Source organism: Sciurus carolinensis, chromosome 8 (genome assembly GCF_902686445.1).
Source record: "Sciurus carolinensis chromosome 8, mSciCar1.2, whole genome shotgun sequence".
Classification (NCBI taxonomy): domain Eukaryota; kingdom Metazoa; phylum Chordata; class Mammalia; order Rodentia; family Sciuridae; genus Sciurus; species Sciurus carolinensis.
This window is the reverse complement of record NC_062220.1, coordinates 90983109-91000036: the sequence shown is the minus strand read 5'-3', so window position 1 is coordinate 91000036 and position 16928 is coordinate 90983109. Positions and strand designations below refer to the sequence as shown.

The window sequence follows — 16928 nt, the reverse complement described above, 5'->3', positions numbered from 1 at the left end:
TACCACATAGAAAGGATCTGTCATATACCTAAATGAGAACTTGATACATTGTAAAGATAATAATTCTTTTGCTAAATAAATTAAGCCATTATACTTTTGTTAACTGCCACCTCAATATAAATTAAAAAAGGAGATTTTTTTTTTTAGAACTTGATCATATGATTTTAACTAAGATTTTCCTAGAGAATAAGCAAGACTGGGCAAAAAGAATGGATGAGATCTTGAATTATCAGACATTGATTAGATGTTAAAAGATACAATAAGTAAAATAATGTGATCCAGTCACTAAAAAAAAAGAAAACAAGACAGGTTAAATAGGATATCTCAGAAATAAACTCTAATGTATTTGAGAATTTAGAATATGTCATCACAAATCAAAATGTAAGCATTTTGATGAGGGAGTTCTTCTCCCAACCCCCAGAGTATATGATATGGATTTAAATTTTCAGATATCTCTGATATTGCTGAAGACAGAATTTCTGAAAAGTTTCTAAAGTCAAGAATTAGCATATTGAAGATAAAGGAACAATGTCTTGGTGACTGATTTAGGATATTAAAAACATTGGAATTTTATTTTTTGTGTTGTGATTATTTTGTTTGGATGAACATAGAGCTCTTTGTCGAGGCTTTATGATATTCATCTGATTCCTGTGTGCCCCCCAGCCCCAGTTTTTCCTACCCACTTGGAATTTCAGGAGCCTTATCCTAGCAGAAGGAGAGGATAGCTGCAAATCCATGTGACTGACATTTTGGGAACAATTGAGGGTTTCCAGAAGTGTTTTTTCTTCTTCTTTCTGGAGAATTGAATCTCTTCCTCTGTCTGTACTTTGTAGGACTCTTAAATTCTCTGCATTGCAGGAGTTTTAAATTCTCTACCTTCTGCCAGCATAATCTTTGTGTATTTTTATACAAAACTGAGTTGATAAGTTACTTGTCAGATTTAAATGGGATTACCACATCACCTTGGGCTCCTCTTGCTCACAGTTTATCAGCTACCTCCATTAGGCACCCTACAAAATGAATCTGTAGCTACTTCTGATTTAGATTCTTCTCATCTCATTTTCTTGCTGTCCCGTCTTTTCTCAACCATTAAACTCACCTTGCACTCTTCATCCTCCCCTGCAGCCTGAACTTCCTTCTCTAAACCTGCAAACTGCTTTATGCAAGAGAGAAAAGTCCAGACTACCTATTGGCAGAAAGGGTGAATCTTGTTTCTTATGTAAAAGGTTGTGTTTCATATTCAGAAGTGTGGAACATTCTGCTTGATCCACTCTCTGGGTACCTTATTTGCTCAGACGTAAAGTACAAATGGCATAATGTATCACACGGAACCCAGGACTAGGAAAATTTGGGGTCAAAACAATCTGTTGTTTTCTAACTGTGTGATCTAGGTGATTTGGTCTCGGAGCCTCAGAGTCCTCATGTTAGTCATCTTTCAGTAATACTTAAAGGGGGGGTTTGATGGTCGATGAGGTCACACAGGATCAGGCATACAGCAAGCAATGAAGTGTGTTTGTCACATCCGCGTCTGAGCACTTGTTCCCTTGATGGGCTCAGTGGTACAGATGCTGCTGGCAGAGTTTATGAGTCGACAGGATTTATAATCAGTCTGGAGGGTTTATGGGGCACATGAAAATTTGTCTTTGGGAAGATAAGGAGAGAATTTATGGCAGGGACAGTGGGGAAAGAACAGGAAAGGATAACGTAATAGGCACTGAATTAGGAACAAGTCAGAGGAGAGAGGGAACCTGGGTGGGGCGGGAAGCAGGAGAGGCAGATGACACGGAGTGGGCTGAATGGAGCTGCTCATCTCCTGCACCTGAGCCACATTATTTTTGGTACCCTGAAGGCTGCGTTTACCTATGATTTCCCTCATGGGGTTTTTGATATTATTGAAAAAGACCTGTGTGACTCTATGTGTTTCTGTATTTTCGCCTCTATTTAGTCAGAAATATTTCATGCTTTCAAAATCAGCTTAAAATAAATCAGAGCGGGGGAATTTTTATTTTTCATTTTGTCAGAGCAGACCTTTCCAGGGCCCCTGGAGAGTGTTCTGCCCACGTTTGGGGAGGATCAGAAGAATTCTTTTCCACTCTCTCAGAGTTCAAAGAGGAGAGTATTTGCTCTAAAAGACTCATGCCAGATTGAGTTGGGATGAACCAAATGCAGAGACCCACTGTTATTCTTTTAAGCCAGGAGTGAGTAGCAAATGGGATTCTGGCTGCATTTGCTGGGATGCAAAAACTACGTGAATACCTTATGTGTTGGGCAGCTCTTGTGCCTGGCTTCACCTCTTCTGGGACTTTTTTTCAAGTTCTGGATATACTATTTTCTCCAATTTCTTCCCTAGAATACTCTGATTATGTGGAAATTGCTCCCTACTCATGCATGGTTGTACTGAAAAGAGTGAGGGAATTGAAACCTATGGGGTTATCCTTGCCCATGGGGAACTATGGTCTGCAGATAGGCGCTCCATCTCCTGGTTCTCAAGAGGAATAATTTAGAGCACCATCCAGGCTCTTCTGAAGACCCTTTGGTACTGGGGTTAAACACAGAGGTGCTTTACCACTGAGCTACATCCCCAGCCCTTTAATTATTATTATTTTTAAAAATTTGAGACAGGATCTTACTAAGTTGCTTAGGGCCCCACTAAATTGCTGTGGCTAACCTTGAACTTGAGATTGTCTTGCCTCAGTCTTCTGAGTCACTGGAATTACAGGTGTAATTCCACACCTGGCAGTTGCCCTGTTTCGATAGAGCTATTATTATTATTTAGCTGTAGTAGGGTCAACAGATTGGCAGATGACTGACATTGAAAAAAATAAGTTGTTGTACATACAGATACCAAGATAAGGGGGTATATCATACCATGGGGTGTCACACAGGAAGCAACAGAGTTGGATGTGAGGCAGAGGGAGACCCGGGAACTGTGGATAAGAGCCTTACTGTGGTTTCCAAGAGAAGGAACAGGTGAGGAAGGGTAGACAGGCTTAAGATTGACTAGTCTGAATAATTTCCGTGGGCTCTGGCCTACCAGGCCTGTCCCTAGCTGTCCAGTTTCTGGTCTTCTGGTGATTAAGGCAGATGGACAAGTGGGGGAGACCAGTAATGGAGATGGTTAGGGACGTCAATTCCAGATTGCTTGGTTTGTATTTGAAAAGTGCATCCCTGAGAGGAAGATTCCCTCTGAGGTGGATGAGGTGACAAGGGAAGCAGTAGGTGAAGACAAGGTGACTCAGGTGTACTACTGGGGAGTCTGAAGTAAGACACGTCCAGTGCACATATGTAGGGCAGATGTTAAAACATCAAGTTTACAAAAATGAGGAACATGGTTGACTTGCCCACAGTGATAATAACTCCATAGTGCATCGGTGTCTTCGCTTCCCTCGATAGTCTCTAATTTACTCTCCCTGTCATTTCCTGCTTCCTGGAATAAAAAGTTAATTTCCCAAATAAACTTTTCACAAGCCCTTGTCCCAGATCCTGTTTTATAGAAGGAAAGGGGACCCAAGTCCTACATTGGAAACAATGCAGGACATGGATTCTACTCCAGAGGTCCTGTTTCTGCCATGGGAATCCTCTGATTATGTGAAAATTGCCCTGTACTCATGCACGGGTAGAGGCAGAAGGGCCCTAGTTCTTAGTGCATTTCTCTTGTGATGTAATTTTTACTTAAATTTGTTGAAACTGTTCTTGCTCACTTTTTTTACTTTTTGAAAAATTAGTTCATCATTGATTAATTCATTCAGCCGAAAACATTTCATCAATGCCTGTCAAACATAATCGTGGGTTCATACTGTTAGTTCTAGATCAAATCTAACACCACAGGGTTTTCTTCATCTTTTTCATTGCCTATTTGTATTTTTCCTCTCCTGAAGTAAGACCTCTGGTTCCCAACACCCTTTTATAGTTGCTAATTTTCTATATCCTATGACATGTGTGACTAAATTAAAATTACTACCTCATGATTACCACTGACTGCAAACCAACTAAGGAAAATTCAAGATTTTTTGCCGAGTATGTGTATACAGAACCTTTTCAAGGATGTAAAGGTGGAGTACTACATTCTAAAGATATTTAAAGTAATTCTTATTTTCAATTATGATTGTTACTAGTTTGATATTAAGTTTATTTATGTCTGTTTTCAGTTTTAGAATTTTAAAAATTCCTTGTGGACATTAATTTTGAGTATTAAAATATTTACACAGTTCAACAGTAAAATCTATATACAAATGTGAAGCCATTCACTCATCTCTAGCCTGATTTCCCTATTTCCAACCTATCCCCTGTAGGTAACCATTTTCATGGGTTTTGGTCCATTTTTCTCTTTACAAAAATAAACAAATACATTCACCTTTGTTTCTTACTCAAGAGATAGCAAAATAAAAGTCTCATGTATGTTTCTTTCCCCCCACTTATAATACATCTTGGAAATTAACTTACAGAGCTCTTTTATTTTGGGTTATTACTCAGTGGCACAGTAGTCCAGTACATGAATGTGCCATAGTTAGTTCAAGTGGCTACAAGATGTAGTCAGGCTAATTATAGAAGACTTTCTCACAGGGGTGCAGCAAATGCTGGTCCTGGGAAATGTGAGAACCTTGGTATGGCTAAAAGATCATTTTTTAAAGTTCACACAAACATAAAGTGAATACGTGCTAAATATTTCATTTAACTCATTAGTTGATGAAGAAACCAATAAGATGTTACAACTGGTGTGGAGGAGAATCCAAAGAGCAGATAAATAAAAATGCTGAAATGAATTTGCTTAATAGATTTAAAACTGTCAAGATTTAACCAGATCTACAAGGAAGTAAATAGTTATATTTCACAGGATACAGTTTACATTTATTTAGACTAGAGTCCCATTTGTTGGATTTGGGTTGTAGCTCAGTGATTGAGTGCTTGCCCAGCATGTGTGAGGCACTGGATTCGATCCTCAGCACCACATACAAATAAATAAAATAAAGGTATTGTGTCTATCTACAACTAAAGATTAAAAAAAGAATCATTTGCATTACTATCAGTTTTCTCTAATTTACATTGTATAAAATAGTTCTATGATAATGAAAAATGGAAATAACCCAGATTACCCAGATGAACTAGATAGGATACCCACTAAATACTTTTGCCCATTTTAAAGTTTTTAACCATATATATATATATATATATTATATATATATATTTTTTTTTTTTTTTTTTTTTTTTTTTTTTTTTTGATAATGTTTGTGAAGGGGATGGGATTAGAGGTTAGGGGAAAATCAGTACATTTTTCCAAAGAGTAGCTCCAGTCTGAATCAGTCAGTAGCTGCCTTGTGTTTTCACTTTCTTCAAAGCTTCTTGAGTACAGGAATGATGCAGTAAAGTTTCTGTGTGTACTTAGCTTTCAGCACAGAGCTCTGAAACACTTAGCACCATGCCAGAGCTTTGGTGCACAAACATCAGTACTTTTCTGTTGTTGGTTGGCATGGATCAATGGACTCATCCTCCAGGCCCAGCAGCATTCTTAAGTCTTCCCATTTTGTGCTGTGTAATCTACCTGAAGCAGGCAGTTGTCAATCATCTACCTTCTGAAAGAGATTAAGAGAGAAGTACAACAAAAATTCCTAGTAATGCCCATATTCTGCCAATGGCCTGGACCTCACTGGGGTTTGTTCCTTAGGGTCAGGTTATAGGTGAAACTGCATTAATGAGCTGTTATAATTAAGTACCTCTTAATGGTGCCTAAGTTCTATGTAAGTACAGCTTATATCAAGTGGGATGATGACTAAAATGTTCTAAGACAGGGCTGGGACTTGTATATTTCTCATCTTTAAAATTGTTATTATACTATGAAGATTCCTCAGAAAACTTGGAATGGAACCACCATTTGATCCAGTTATCCCACTTCTGTGGTTTATACCCAAAGGACTTAAAATCAACATACTATAGTGACATAGCCACATCAATGTTTATAGCTGCTAAATTCACAATAGCTAAACTATGGAAGTAACCTAGATGTCCTTTAACAGATGAATGGATAAAGAAAATGTGATTATATATATATAATATATATCATATATATATATATTATATATATGATGGAATATTACTTGGCTTTAAAGAAGAATGAAATTCTGGCTCTGCTGGTACATGTTAGAGAATATTATACTAAGTGAAATAAGTCAAACCCAAACACCGAAGGCCTAATGTTTTCTCTGATATGTGAATGTTATTTCACAATAAGGGGAGGGATAGGGAAGAATAGAATTATTTTATATTAGGTATAGGGGAGTGAAGGGAAGGGAAGGGGTAGGGGGATAAGAAAGATAGTAGAGTAAAACAGACATTATTACCTCATGTACATATATGAGTGCATGACTGATATGATCCTGCAATATGTATAATCAGAAAAATGAGAGTTTATACTATTTATGTATGATCTATCAAAATGTATAAATGCATACTACTGTCATGTACGACTAATTAGAACAAACAAAAAAAAATAAAAATTGTTATTTTATCTTTCTGTTTTTGTTTGAATTTAGTAAGAAAGGTAAGTTTTTTTTTTTTTTTAAACTTCATCATACTATGAAAATTCTTTTCTCATCCAGTATAGAAGTGTTTACTGAAATACAGTGTTCTCATTTTACTCACGTGTTTATCATCTGCACGCTTTTTGCTCATGAATATGGAGAGGCTTTTGAAGGAAAGACAAAAAGTTTCCAGGGGCAAGAATGTTCTTGAACTATTTACTTTTTTTTTTTTTTTCATTTTTTTGGTAGGGGGTGGGGCTGGGAAGAGATGCTAGCCTTAGGAACTTCCACTAATTATAGTTGATTGGACCAGAATTATAATACAAGGTTAACTGTAACAGCAAAAGAGGCTAAAACTGCATATATTGTATCTTAATCCTTTTTTTTTTTTTTTTTTTTTTTCCTTTTTAACCAGGGATTAAACCCAGGGCACTCAACCACTGAGCCACATCCCCAGCCCTATTTCGTATTTTATTTAGAGTCAGGGTCTCACTGAGTTGCTGAGCACCTTGCTGTTGCTGAGGCTGGCTTTGAAATTGTGTTCCTCCTGCCTCAGCCTCCTGAGCTGCTGGGATTACAGGCGTAGTCCACTGTGCCTGGCTGTTTCCTAGCCTCTTGAGAAGGGGACGGTGTGTGAAAGGCTAGTTAGGGGTGAATGTTAAGTGAGTCCTGTTTATAGCCATGCCGTATTCTTCTCTTGGACTTATCAGTTTTTCTTTGAGCTGTTACTATGTTTTGGAGACATCATCGTGCGTCCGTTTGGAACCCCTAATGGAGAAATGGTTTGGGTCTCTTGATCCTTCTGATTCACTGACTGACAAAGTGGTGTAAAACCTATTATGAATTCATGAATGGGTTTTTAGTTTTTGATCATATCTGTATATACTTAAAAATTAGTCATGGGTGTGCGTGAGACTTTGGCTCACCTATGGATAAGGTGCCTGGCTTCGTCTGCATTCACAGTCCTGCTGTGCCTCACGGGTTTTTTTTCCTGCAGTTTGCAGCCTCTTTTCTATAGCAGATATGTCACCACAACCTTGCTTAGAAGTCTTTTTTTTTTTTTTATTTTTTATTGTGAACAAATGGGATACATGTTCTTTCACTGTTTGTACATAGAGTAAAGGCATACCATTTGTGTAATCATACGTTTACATAGGGTGATGTTGGTTGATTCATTCTGTTATTTTTTTCCCCTTCCCCCCACCCCTCCCATCCCTCTTTTCCCTCTATACAGTCCTTCCTTCCCCCATTCTTGCCCCCCTCCCTAACCCTCACTCTAACCCTAAAACTAACCCCTCCCACACCCCATTATGTATCATCATCCACTTATCAGCGAGATCATTCTTCCTTTGGTTTTTTGAGATTGGCTTATCTCACTTAGCATGATATTCTCCAATTTCGTCCATTTGCTTGCAAATGCCATAATTTTATCATTCTTTATGGCTGAGTAATATTCCATTGTATATATATGCCACAGTTTCTTTATCCATTCATCAACTGAAGGGCATCTAGGTTGGTTCCACAATCTGGCTATGGTGAATTGAGCAGCAATGAACATTGATGTGGCTGTATCTCTGTAGTATGCTGATTTTAAGTCCTTTGGGTATAGGCCAAGGAGTGGGATAGCTGGGTCAAATGGTAGTTCCATTCCAAGTTTTTTAAGGAATCTCCATACTGCCTTCCAGAGTGGTTGCACTAATTTGCAACCCCACCAGCAATGTATGAGTGTACCTTTTTCCCCACATCCTCGCCAACACCTGTTGTTGCTTGTGTTCTTGATAATCGCCATTCTGATTGGGGTGAGATGGAATCTTAGGGTGGTTTTGATTTGCATTTCTTTTATTACTAGAGATGTTGAACATTTTTCCATATGTTTGTTGATTGTTTGTAGGTCTTCTTCTGTGAAGTGTCTGTTCATTTCCTTAGACCATTTGTCGATTGGATTATTTGTAGTCTTGGTGTTGAGTTTTTTGAGTTCTTTATAGATTCTGGAGATTAGTGCTCTATCTGAAGTATGATTGGCAAAGATTTTCTCCCACTCTGTAGGCTCTTTCTTCACATTGCTGATAGTTTCCTTTGCTGAGAGAAAGCTTTTTAGTTTGAATCTATCCCAGTTGTTGATTCTTACTTTTATTTCTTGTGCTATGGGAGTCCTGTTGAGAAAGTCTGGTCCTAAGCCGACATGTTGAAGATCTGGACCTACATTTTCTTCTATAAGATGCAGGGTCTCTGGTCTGATTCCGAGGTCCTTAATCCATTTGAGTTTAGTTTTGTGCACGGTGAGAGATATGGGTTTATTTTCATTTTGTTGCATATGGATTTCCAATTCTCCCAGCACCATTTGTTGAAGAGGCTATCTTTTCTCCATTGCATATTTTTGGCCCCTTTGTCTAGTATGAGGAAATTATATTGTTTGGGTTTGTGTCCGTGTCTTCTATTCTGTACCATTGATCTACCTGTCTATTTTGGTACCAATACCATGCCGTTTTTGTTACTATTGCTTTGTAGTAAAGTTGAAGTTCAGGTATTGCAATACCCCCTGCTTCATTTTTCCTGCGAAGGATTGCTTTAGCAATTCTGGGTTTCTTATTCTTCCAGATGAATTTCATAATTGCTTGCTCTATTTCTGCAAGGTACATCATTGGGATTTTAATTGGAATTGCATTGAATCTGTATAGCACTTTTGGTAGTATGGCCATTTTGACAATATTAATTCTGCCTATCCAGGAACATGGGAGATCTTTCCATCTTCTAAGGTGTTCTTTAATTTCTTTCTTTAGTGTTCTGTAGTTCTCATTGTAGAGGTCTTTCACCTCTTTGTGAGATTGATTCCCAAGTATTTTATTTTTTTTGAGGCTATTGTGAATGGAGTAGTTTTCCTAACTTCTCTTTCTGAAGATTCATCACTTATGTATAAAAATGCATTGGATTTATGAGCATTGATCTTGTATCCTGCTACTTTACTGAATTCACTTATGAGTTCTAAGAGTTTTCTGGTGGAATTTCCTGGTTCCTCTAAGTATATAATCATATCATCAGCAAATAGGGATAGTTTGAGTTCTTCTTTTCCAATTCGTATCCCTTTAATTTCTTTGGTCTGTCTAATTGCTCTGGCTAGAGTTTCAAGGACGATATTGAATAGGAGTGGTGAGAGAGGGCATCCCTGCCTTGTTCCAGATTTTAGGGGGAATGCTTTCAGTTTTTCACCATTAAGAATAATATTAGCCATGGGCTTAGCATAGATGGCCTTTACAATGTTAAGGAACGTTCCCACTATCCCTATTTTTTCTAGTGTTTTGAGCATGAAGGGGTGCTGTATTTTATCAAATGCTTTTTCTGCATCTATTGAAATAATCATATGGTTCTTGACTTTAAGTCTGTTGATATGGTGAATTACATTTATTGATTTCCTGATGTTGAACCAACCTTGCATCCCTGGGATGAAACCCACTTGATCATGATGCACTATCTTTTTAATACATTTTTGTATGCGATTTGCTAAAATTTTGTTGAGAATTTTTGCGTCGATGTTCATTAAGGAAATTGGTCTGAAATTTTCTTTCCTCGATGTGTCTCTGTCTGGTTTAGGTATCAGGGTGATATTGGCTTCGTAGAATGAGTTTGGGAGGGTTCCCTCCTCTTCTATTTCATGGAATACTTTGAAAAGTATTGGAATGAGCTCTTCTTTAAAGGTTTTGTAGAACTCGGCTGAGAAACCATCAGGTCCTGGACTTTTCTTTGTTGGTAGGCTTTTGATGACTTCTTCTATTTCATTACTTGAAATTGGTCTATTTAAATTGTGCATGTCCTCCTCGTTTAGTTTAGGCAATTCATAGGTCTCTAGAAACTTGTTGATATCTTCGAAATTTTCTATTTTGTTGGAATATAGATTTTCAAAATAGCTTCTAATTATGTTTTGTATTTCAGTCGTGTCTGTTGTGATACTTCCTTGTTCATTCCGAATTTTGGTGATTTGGGTTTTCTCTCGTCTTCTCTTTGTTAGTGTGGCTAAAGGTTTATCAATTTTGTTTATTTTTTCGAAGAACCAACTATTTATTTTGTCAATTTTTTGTATTGTTTCTTTCGTTTCAATTTCGTTGATTTCAGCTCTGAGTTTAACTATTTCCTGTCTTCTACTACTTCTGGTGTTGGTCTGTTCTTCTTTTTCTAGGGCTTTGAGCTGTAGTGTTAGTTCATTTATTTTTTGAGTTTTACTTCTTTTATTAAATGCGCTCCATGAAATAAATCTTCCTCTAAGTACGGCTTTCATAGTGTCCCAGAGATTTTGATACGATGTTTCTTTGTTCTCGTTTACCTCTAAGAATTTTTTAATTTCCTTCCTAATATCTTCTGTTATCCATTCCTCATATAATAGCATATTGTTTAATCTCCAGGTGTTGGAGTAATTTCTGTTTTTTGCTCTTTCATTTATTTCTAGTTTCAATCCATTATGGTCTGATAAAATACAAGGAAGTGTCTCTATCTTCTTGTATTTGCTAACATTAGCTTTGTGGCATAATATATGGTCTATTTTAGAGAAGGATCCATGTGCTGCTGAGAAGAAAGTGTATTCACTCTTCGTTGGATGGTATATTCTATAAATGTCTGTTAAGTCTAAATTATTGATTGTGTTATTGAGATCTAAGGTTTCTTTATTCAATTTTTGTTTGGAAGATCTGTCCAGTGGAGAGAGAGGCGTGTTAAAATCACCTAGTATTATTGTATTGTGGTCTATTTGGTTTCTGAGATTGAGAAGGATTTGTTTGACATACATGGGTGAGCCACTGTTTGGGGCATAGATATTTATGATTGTTATGTCTTGCTGATTTATGGTTCCCTTAAGCATTATGAAATGTCCTTCTTTATCCCTTCTGATTAACTTTGGCTTGAAGTCCACTTTATCTGAAATGAGGATGGATACCCCAGCTTTTTTGCTGGGTCCATGTGCATGGTAAGTTTTTTTCCCATCCTTTCACCTTTAGTCTTTGGGTATCTCTTTCTAAGAGATGAGTCTCTTGCAGGCAACATATTGTTGGATCTTTCTTTTTTATCCAATCTGCCAGTCTATGTCTTTTGATTGATGAATTCAGGCCGTTAATATTCAGGGTAATTATTGAGATATGATTTGTATTCCCGGTCATTTGACTCATTTTATTCATTTATTTGCTTATTTTTGACACGACTTGGTTCCTCTTTATTTGAGAGTTCCTTTAGGATATCTCCTCCCTTTGCTGATTTGCTTCTTTGTTTTTCATTTCTTCTTCATGGAATATTTTGCTGAGAATGTTCTGTAATGCTGGCTTTCTTTTTGTATATTCTTTTAGCTTTTGTTTATCATGGAAGGATTTTATTTCGTTGTCAAATCTGAAGGTAAGTTTTGCTGGGTATAAGATTCTTGGTTGGCATCCATTTTCTTTTAGGGCTTGAAAAATGTTATTCCAGGCCCTTCTAGCTTTTAGGGTCTGGATTGAAAAATCTGCTGATATCCGTATTGGCTTCCCCCTGAATGTAATTTGGTTCTTTTCTCTCACAGCCTTTAAGATTCTGTCTTTATTTTGTATGTTAGGTATTTTCATTATAATGTGCCTTGGTGTGGGTCTGTTGTAATTTTGTGTATTTGGAGTCCTGTAAGCCTCTTGAACTTGATTTTCCATTTCGTTCTTCAGATTTGGGAAATTTTCTGAAATTATCTCATTGAATAGGTTGTTCATTCCTTTGGTTTGTTTCTCTAAGCCTTCCTCAATCCCAATAATTCTCAAATTTGGCCTTTTCATGATATCCCATAGTTCTTGGAGATTCTGTTCATGATTTCTTACCATCTTCTCTGTTTGTTCGACTTTGTTTTCGAGGTTAAATATTTTGTCTTCAATATCTGAGGTTCTGTCTTCCAGGTGTTCTATCCTATTGGTTGTGCTTTCTATGGAGTTCTTAATTGGTTTATTGTTTCCTTCATTTCAAGGATTTCTGTTTGGTTTTTTTTCAATATCTCTAACTCTTTATTGAAATGGTCTTTTGCTTCCTGTATTTGCTCTTTTAACTGTCTATTGGTGCGTTCATTCAATGCCTGCATTTGCTCTTTCATTTCATCGTTTGCTTCCCTTATCATGTTGATTATGTACATTCTGAACTCCCTTTCTGACATTTCTTCTGCCATGCTGTCATTGGATTTTATTGATATAACATCCAGATTTGTTTGAGGCATTTTCTTCCCTTGTTTTCTCATATTGTTCAGGTATCAGTGGACTGCAGAGATGTTGCAGATTTCCTCTATTGACTTATAATGTCCCTGAAGATTGCTAGTGTATCCCCTCTTATCCTTCAGTAGCCTGAAGTCTTAGAGGAAGTTGATACTTCGGTGTTCCCCTAGGTAGCTGCCTCTCTAGGGGTGGTGGTCTTCAGGTGGGGTATATTCCCTGCTAGAGGGCAGAGGTGCCTCTACTTGTTGACCAATGGTCATCCAAAGGGGAGCTAGACTGCGGGCTAAGGCAATGCCTGTTTGGGCCTGTGTCTCTGGTTTTACTGTCTTTGTGGGAAAACCTCACTCTGCGGGGAAGACCCACCCGGTGGGGAGGTCTCACTAGTCCGTTCCCCTCCTAGAGGTTCTCCTCAGTCCACAACTACCGCCTGTGCAGGGCAGCCTTCCCAAGCAGCGTTTCCAGGGGCCTGGACCTACCTCCTGGGCTTGGGAGCCCTGCCCTTCGCAGACGAGTCTCCTTTGGTGGCCCCTCCTCAGAGAAGCTGCCCACAGTCCTGGAACCTTCGCTCCACCCCTCAGCTGGTCTCTGTGTAGCTCTTTCAAGAAAAGGTGCTTAGATCCCCGGCTCAGACCGTGCTTTGCACCTAATCACTTGGCTATGCGACCCCTCCTCTGAAGAGTCACTTGGAGCCTCGTACATATGCTCCAAGCCCCAGTGACCCGTCACTCGTCTCTTCCTCCAGGCAGGTGTTCTGTGTGGGCGCTTGGAGACCAAGCCACTCACTGCGCACCTCCACCTCCTCAGGACAGCCCCCTCCCCGTTGTTCAGGCAGTTGCTGAATCCAAATAGTTCGCCACCCAACTCTTTCTCTGGCAGCCCCCGGAGCCCTGGCAGATTGGTCCAAAAAACCAAAAAACCAAGCGGTGTGCTGCTCGGCCTCCTCTGCAAGGTCTCCCACTTTCCGAGCTCACTGTTCCAATGAGGGTAGATGTGTCTTGCTGCCTGGGCAGGGCAGCCTTCCCAGGGGCCCAGACCTACCTCCTGGGCCTGGGAGCCTCACCCTTCGTAGACGAGTCTCCTTAGGTTGTCCCTTCTCAGAGACGCTGCCTGAAGTCCTGGAACCTTCACTTCGCCCCTCAGTTTGTCTCTGTGTAGTTCATTCAAGAAAAGGTGCCTAGGTCCCTGGACCGGACCTTGCTATGCACCTAATCGCCTGGCTATGCGACCCGCCCTCTGAGCAGTCACTTGGAGCCTCGTACATATGCTCCAAGCCCCAGTGACCCGTCGCTCGTCTCTTCCTCCAGGTGTGGGCGCTTGGAGACCAAGGCACTCACTGCGTACCTCCACCTCCTCTGGGCAGCCCCCTCCCCGTTGCTCAGGCGGTTGCTGGATCCAAACAACTCGCCGCCCCACTCTTTCTCTGGCAGCCGCTGGAGCCCTGGCAGATCGCTTCAAAACCAAGCAGTGTGTCGCACAACCTCCCTTGCAAAGATCCCCGCTTTCCGAGTTCACTGCTCCAGCAGGGGAGGTGTGTCTTGCCGCCTGGGCAGGGGCAGCCTTTGCAGGCAACGTTCCCAGGGGCCCGGACCTCCCTCCTGGGCTTGAGAGCCTCACCCTTCGCAGACGAGTCTCCTTAGGTTAGAGAATCTGCCCGCGGTCCTGGAAACTTCAATCCGCCATTTTTTCGCTCCGCTTCGCTGTCCGTTTTTACCGCTCCGGCGGGGGAGGGGCGACCCGCCGAGTCACTGTACTTCACAAAGTTCTCTGCGTTCCAGGGCTACTGCCCCTTCGGGGACGCCTCCCCTATGGGAGAAACTCCCCGGGCGGCTTTGAGTTGGTCCCAAGTCAATATCTCCTCTTTTGAATCTTGAGTCCTGGAGCAACATGAAATGCAGCCGCCCTCTAGTCCGCCATCTTGAACCTCCTTGCTTAGAAGTCTTATGTACTTTTTTGCCTACAGGAACAAATCTAAAATAATTAGCATTTTATTCAAGGCACTTTACCAGGGCTCAGCCAGCCTTTGGACCTCCAGACCAGGCCCCCTCTCTTGCCTCCAGCCTCAGTGAACTGCTCTGATGTGCCCCTGAGCCTTTGCACATGCTCTTGCACTGAACCATCTTCCTGCTCTTCCCTACCTGTGGAAGAACTGCCCCAGCTTTAGATTCACATCACATGTCATGTTCTCATGTAGCAGGACCCTGAGGCTGGGTAGGTGAGCCCTCCTTGGCTTCCTGGAACACCTTGTTTGCCCCTTAGTTATGGTGTACTACTTGTTGTGATTGCTTGTGGATCAAAGCTACGATAAGCTTAAAAGAAGGCTGGGGTAGAAATTGTAAATAGGATTCTTCACCATTTTACCTCCAATTCCTCCTTTCACAGTCTCAACTCCTCAATCATTTTTCTATTTTAGGATCTGGAAAGGAACCTGGCACACTGAGGAAATTAAATATGTGTTTATAAAATGAAGGAATGAAGGGAAATGTGCAGGAAGTTTATTGTAAGGCCTTCACTTAGACCAAATTTAAGAAAACAGGCCCTGCTCTTGTTCTTCTTCCTAGAAACAGATCCTCATTAGCATACAAGAGATCTTCATTAACATAGAACCAGACCTTCATTAATAAGACCAGATCATATTAAGATATATGTTTAGGGCTTTAAAAAAGCTGTTTTGCAATTCAGGAATTGGAGGGGTCTGTTTTCTGCCACAAAAGTGCTCTTGATTGACCCAAAAGCAGTTTGGATGGACACCCCAAGGGGAATCAGTCATGGCCATGGTTATTAAAAGAATTGTTTGCTGATCCTGGGATTCTTGGTGAAAGCTCAAGGAACTTTGTGAGATGCTTTCCTTTGTGTGTGAAGTTCTTTTGATCCTAGTGGCAACACTGTCCTTTAAGAACAAGAAGCCGGATGATATTGTCTGGTGGGTTACAGGTGTCTGGGCAGGTCTTGAGGTAAGGCTATGTGCACATAAATCAATTCTCTACACACCTATTACATGTATGATATGCTTTAACCAGTGCCACTATTTACTCTTCCTTGCACATCACCTGTGCCCCATAAAGAACCTTTGTGTGAGTTAGAAAGAGGCATCCTCTCTGCATAAGTGGGGTAGCAAAAGCCAGTTCCCTCAAGTTGGGCCCAGATCCATGGGTGCAGGTATTGTGCAACGGTAAAATCTTTCTTTCTGCTGGGTAGTACATGAGCAGCCCAAGCTAATGGTAATTGAGTAATGGTAATGCTCTCAGACTTGAAAAAATTTGTGCTCATAGACTTTTATAATGATGTTTTTGATTTATTTTTGTCTACTTTTATTTTTATAATAATTTTGAACAGTTTTAAGTTTATAAAAAAACAATACAAAGAGATCTGGTATACCCCACACCTGGTTACCTCTGTAATGGACCATTAGTATGGTTCACTTATAATTAATGAACTAATTTTAATACAGTATTACTAGCTGAAGTTCACATATAGTTTGGATTTCTTTAGATTTCACCTAACATCCTTTCTTTTGATACTGGGGATTGAACTCAGGGGTACTCGACCTCTGAGCCACATCCCCAGCCCTATTTTGTATTTTATTTAGAGACAGGGTCTCACTGAGTTGCTTAGCACCTCTCGTTTGCTGAGTCTGGCTTTGAACTCGAGATCCTCCTGCCTCTGCCTCTGAACTGCTGGAGTTACAGGTGTGTGCCACTGTGCTCAGAACCTAACATCCTTTTTTAGTTCCAGGATCCCATCTAGGATAACACATGGCAGTTTGTCATCTTGTCTTCTTAGGCTCTTTGGTTGTGACAGTTTCTCAGACTTTTCTTATATTTGATAACACTGGGTTTTGAAAAGTACTTATTTGCCAGATGTTTTCCCCATGACTAGACTGGGTATTTTAATAGGTTTTATTATTATTTAGGTATAGTAAGGCCGACAGATCTGGAGACAACTGCCCTTGAAAAGATAGTTTGTTGTACTGATAGATCCCAGGAATTGGGGGGGGGGGTTCCGCATGATGTCATGGGGGGCATTTTGGGAAGCACTGGGGTCAGTCCTGAGGCAGAGGAAGAGGGGAACTGTGGGCAAGAGCCATTGTGTTTTTTTGTGGGAAGGAGCAGATGTGGCTGGGTAAGCAGGCTTAGGCTTGGCTGGTTAGAGCACAGGGCTTTTTACTACCTAGTTGTCTGGTACCTGGGCCTGGGGTTATTAGGGCCTTGAGGTTGCT

The 16928-nt window shown here is 40.1% G+C and overlaps 1 protein-coding gene across 7 annotated transcripts in view; it reads left to right on the top strand.

Moving 5' to 3' along the window:
• The window catches only part of Pde1c (phosphodiesterase 1C), a 551831-nt gene that overhangs the window by 115049 nt on the left and 419854 nt on the right, over positions 1–16928 (top strand). The window lies entirely within an intron of this gene.